General features: G+C 36.1%; 1 non-coding gene across 1 annotated transcript; it reads right to left on the reverse strand.

Moving 5' to 3' along the window:
- Positions 1–3,970: 3,970 nt before the first annotated feature.
- Positions 3,971–4,044, reverse strand: Trnat-agu. The gene has a single exon. It is a non-coding gene; the product is annotated as a tRNA-Thr (tRNA).
- Positions 4,045–5,665: the final 1,621 nt, after the last annotated feature.

Consider the following 5,665-nt stretch of genomic DNA (forward strand, 5'->3'; position numbering starts at 1 on the left):
ATAGTTTTTGAAACAATATTTTATACATTTCCTAAATAGCTTCGGACTTATATAAATTTCCTAGGATTTGTATACAATTCCTAGATTTCTTACATTTCCGGTAACATATATTTATATGTAAGTACCATCATTGCAGTCATGAGTCAACGGTAATGTAGCTACATCATTAATATCTACCTACTGGTCATTCCTTGACTTTCGCCAGAACCACGGTAATATTTGCCAGAACAAACTATCATTATACAAAGTGTCGGTTAATAAGGCGGCAATTACATTTAATTGTGTTTTAAGATCATAAGTGCTGTTACTCTTTTATTGATGCCGCAATGCGCTATGTGGCGTCATTTTGAATTCGCAAGTTCGTTAAATCTGAATCGAGAAGAGCAATGTCGTAACGTGGTCGTAACGATAAAGCGAAGCTATAACTAATTGCTTTTACGTATCAAAAGGCGATTAAATGTCTCCGAAAGTCTGTAAACATGATATTTTCTCTTTTTTATGATGAGCCTTTTGTCTCGAAGGTTATCGCTATTAAAGCGACAAGGACTTGTCTACGAACTGTATGTGGCTCATTGACTCAACATAAAGTATTTTTCGTATAACGTGACTTAAAATAAACTTGTAATAAATACTTTCAAACGGCTGAACCGATTTTCTTGGATTATACTTAGCTAAGAACAATCTCGATCAAGCCACCTTTCAAACAAAAAAAAAAACTAAATTAAAATAGATTCATTAGTTTAGGAGCTACGATGCCACAGACAGATACACACGTCAAACTTATAACACCCCTCTTTTTGGGTCGGGGGTTAAAAATGTTCAAATCCATATTAATAATATAATTATGTTCTTATGGCGAATGATGTACTGACTCCATTAGCACTTAGGAGTAGGACCTTTTCTTACTACTTATTCCCTTAGTGTAGTTTATTTAGTGTAGTGTAGTGTAGGATAATTAATTAACCGACTTCCAAAAAAGGAGGAGGTTCTGAATTCGTCGGAATCTTTTTTTTTTTATAGCTCAGCTCAGGAGTTGAAACACAGAGCTATTATTAGTTTTATATCAACGTTGCGTGGCAAAGTTTCAAACAACATTATTACTCGGCGCAAGGGCGCTTTCAGTGCATTCTGGCCCTCAGGCGTTTACTATTTATCGAATACGACTATTACATGCTTCTTTTACTCGATAAAATAACGCATTAGCATATTAATTGAGTGATAATTATTTAAATGACGATGGATCTGTACCTACTCGTACCTAACTAGCTAGCTGCCTATTTATTAATTTATTATTATTAGGTATGTATTTATTTATAGGTATACTGTACCTACCTGCTAATTGTCATTTAAGAACGTACAAATTTTATCTATGAACTAGATGGTTTTTTTTTGAAATCCCGGATACTTGTGTATATCCGGGATAAAAAGTAGCCAATTTCATTAACTCATGGTACCTATCTCCAGCCAAATTGGTTCAGTTACTGTGACGTCAAGGAGACCAAACTTTCACATTCATAATAATTATTAGGATAACGCATACGTACCTAATAATAATGACTAGACGTGTTCAGTATTTATAGGTATTATTAAATGTGAGTGAACTTCGGCGGGGAGGGGCAACACACGCACAACAGACGGAAACGTTTAAGTGCGGAAACCAGCCCAGAGAGAGAAGAAGAAGAAGATGTGAGTGATATCGATTATCTATAGAATTTATTGAATATACAGGAAGATTTATCAAATCTAATTTACTAAGTTATCTATTCCTCATATTATTTGGCGGTTGACATTCATATCGAGCGTTTACAAAATATAACGAAAAAGTTCACGGATAGGTATGCTAGGTACTCGCGCCCGCGTACGGCTTTCGCCAAAGAATGTAATTAACAGAACACCAATAAAAATAATTGGGAACAAAAAGCGATCCGCTCTCGCCGCCATTTATTATTTTGATTGCCCTTGTTATTGTTATGGCTATGGCGGCGCCTCAGACATCGGCTCAGTTCGACACAGTGTCGTACTGTGCTTAATGCCCTTTGATTACAGTGCCCCTTTTCACATGAAAAGTTTATCGTGTTCGCGTAGCTGGAAAACGGGTTATATTGTTATCACTTTATGAAGCCGTTTGGATACCGGCGTTTTCGCCCCTAAAGGTGATCGTATAAAGAGCCATGAGTGGTGAGAAGGCCCAGAAATATGAAAATACCCTCAGAAAAAGCTAGAGGCGCTAGATGCGCAGGCAACATAATATTTTCATGCGCGTCATTCAGCAGCAAGATTCAGCTGCATCGAAAGCAATGAAGAATGGCTCGCTACTGAGCACAGGTCTCCTCCTAGAGCTTAGGCCATAGTCCATCATGCTGGCTAAGTATGAATTCATACACTTTTGAGAACAGTGTCTTCAGATTGTATAGTAAGTGACAGTATGGAGATCTCTGTCTCAGGCATGCAGGGTTCCTCACGATTTTCCTTCATCATTTAAGCAAGTGATAGAAGTACCTAATTGCTTATTAAAACGCAAACAAGTCCGATAAATTCGATATTCGTGCCCGGGATTGACCCCTGTAGCCTCAAATTGGAGGCTGATATCTTAACTACTAAGCTATTACCGCTTTTACTTAAATAATCTGCTAACGCAAGCAGTTCTTTATTGCACCGGGAAGGTATTGCTGAGTTCACTCGATTTTCAGTATACTGACAACGCACCACTGGTGCCCTTACGGCTCTTACGCCTCTTGCGGCTTTTGTGGCCATGTGCGGTCACCTTTATGAAGCCATATGGATACCGGCGTTTTCGCCCTTCGGGTGACGCGTTCATTCCAAGACCTTTGTACTAAAAAGTGATGTTCTCTTTTATTACGCCATATAATATGATGATTGTTTATATTTTATTAACAAGGCCCATAACCGTCTGGATTCAGGTCCTTATAAGATTTTATGGCGGGATAATAATTATATTATTATTATGTATTTTATAAATTAACAGCTTAAGAAATTAATCAGGCGGAAAACATTCTTTTATGTTGATATCTTCTATGTAGGACCCCATACATAATAGAAAAAAATTAACAACCTTTCTCATAACATTTTTTTAGTAAGTACTTGTTTATAATAATAATGATATTCTTTGGCTCTATCTACATTAACTGAATAAGGGTAGGTGGCTACCTACGTAAGCTTTCTATTGCATTCTTACACGCTTCTCCATACAAACGTATTAAGCCTATTATTCTAGTCTTTGTTGTTCTTGATTTATAACAAAGCCAGATATCGATTTATTTGCCCATTAATTTTCATAAAATTAACGCAATACCAAACGTTGATCCGTGTTGCTCAAAAGTCACGCGTCGCGCTCTAAGAGTATGTCCCGCCCGTAAATGTTGATTGTAACAGCTCTCACGCTCGACTTAAAGCTTCCATGGAGAGCACTCTTAAGGTGGCCCTTCTTCCGCGTTTCTCAATACAAATTGATTACGCCTATTATTGTATTATTTGCAGTAATAGATCTAAAACTAAAACAGATATCATTTATCTCACGATTATCTATTTTGAAAGTTATGTAGATCCCTTAAAAAATATTATACTTAGGCCAAAATTTGAGGCATCTTCGAGCGTAAATAAACTACCTGAACTAGAAAATTGCAAAATCAAAACGTCATGTCACACTTTATAATAATTTCAAATACATATCTAGTTTGTAATGTTTTCTTTTGGAGAAATAAACATCGATTTAAAACATAGATTTAAAAATTTATTTTGCCGTTTTTGACTGAAAAATCTTGTATCTCAAGCAAAATACATTCACCCGGCCTGTCTTGGGATGAGGTGCAGTTGGTGAAAAAGAGTGTTACGCACAGATAGCGCTATTTCCTTCATCTGTAGAAACAGCACTATTTTTGGCTTTACCCACTATACCTATTTTTTCACAAAATGATTGTTTCAAAAAGATGATTTTCAAAATAAAAGCTGCAGGCCCCGGCGAGATTCGAACTCGCGATCTCCTGTTTACTAGACAGGCGCTTTAACCAACTAAGCCACGGCGCCGATGATCGGCTTGGCGAAATTTCCCAGTTTACTCCGTCATACAAAGGTACAAAACTTCATTTTTTCTAAAGAAAACCCGTAGACATCCTTCCCGTTGATTCTTCATATTTTAAGGGCTCCGTACCTCAAAAGGAAAAACGGAACCCTTATAGGATCACATTGTTGCCTGTCTGTCTGTCTGTCTGTCTGCCAGTCTGTGTCTGTCCGTCTGTCAATTTGTCTTGTCTGTCAAGAAAACCTAAAGGTTACTTCCCGTTGACCTAGAATCATGAAATTTGGCAGGTAGGACCTCCTATGCAGAAGGTCTTGGGTTCGATTCCAGACACGCTCGGACTCTATTTTTTCGAAGTAATAAATTAAATATCACTTGCTTTGACGGTGCAAGAAAACATCGCAAGGGAAGAAAGTATGCATGCCTGAGAGTTCATTAGTCATTACATATTATCTACCTAATATTGTCGGCCAACCCGAATTTGGCTAGCAAACTCAAAAGTGGACCTTCTGAGAGTGCTCAGTAGTGCTCTGGCGATGGGTTGAGATGATGGTAATGACGAAACTATTACTACTATCCTACCTAGGTAGGTTTTATATTTTTATCATTCAATTATTTTCTAACACTCGACAATTATTTTAATAGTTCGTTTTTAAAAAGATAACGCTTTTCCTTGAGTCATTAGCCCACTTTAACTTTAACTTGTATAAGATAAGAAAATTACCTAGGTACCTAACTCAGAAAATAATCTATAGATAAACTAATAGATATGTAATAGACCTATTATATATTTTGCATAATTATTCCTTATTAGCTTTTGCCGCTATAATATATACCTACCTACTAGCACTCCGGGACGTCGTCGGTTGTTTGAACATTGTGCCCTTCAGCTTCGATTGCGGAGCTGAAGTGATAGTTCAGCTATTGGTACTTTTTTGAGAACACACCCTTAATTTTTTTTATTTAGTACCTATTCTTTAGGTAAAAATTAATTATTTGGTAATATTTATTAATTATTGAAAATAAATAATAATCATGTACCTACTAAAACTTTTAATAATGTTTGAAAAGAAAATTACACTTACCTAATTGCTACGACATAATTTATCTTAAAGTGTTTTGTTCGCAAAGAACAGAAATTACGTATTAACTAATTTCTGAAATTGCCCTTTTACACGCAATCCGGCAGTAAAATAGGACTTAATAGTTCTTTGTCTTTACCGAATAAATTAAATTTGCTTTCTGTTCTTTCGCGTTTGCAGAATAATGCATTATTTAATTTTATTCATGTATTATAATACAATAAGTTACAATATTACTACTTACATGATTGACAACTTTTTCTCACCATTGGTATTTGGTAGTAACCTAGGTACATTTACTTTTAAAAAAAAATCTCAAGTTCGTACAATAATAATCGTTCGTTCATACGCGTCAAACAGGCAAGCGTAGGCATTTATTTATCTTCGCTTTTCAAAATACAATTGTATGAGCTTTTATCTAAAGTTGTATATTTTTGTCTATGGAAAGCATGGTGAGCCCACTGCCACTTCAATTTACTGATGGTTTGGGCTATGTCAGGGGCTTGGTTCTACTGTCTTACATCGACTCTTATCCTTCAGAGAAATT

The sequence above is a fragment of the Maniola jurtina genome, chromosome 1 (genome assembly GCF_905333055.1).
Source record: "Maniola jurtina chromosome 1, ilManJurt1.1, whole genome shotgun sequence".
Taxonomy (NCBI): Eukaryota; Metazoa; Arthropoda; class Insecta; order Lepidoptera; family Nymphalidae; genus Maniola; species Maniola jurtina.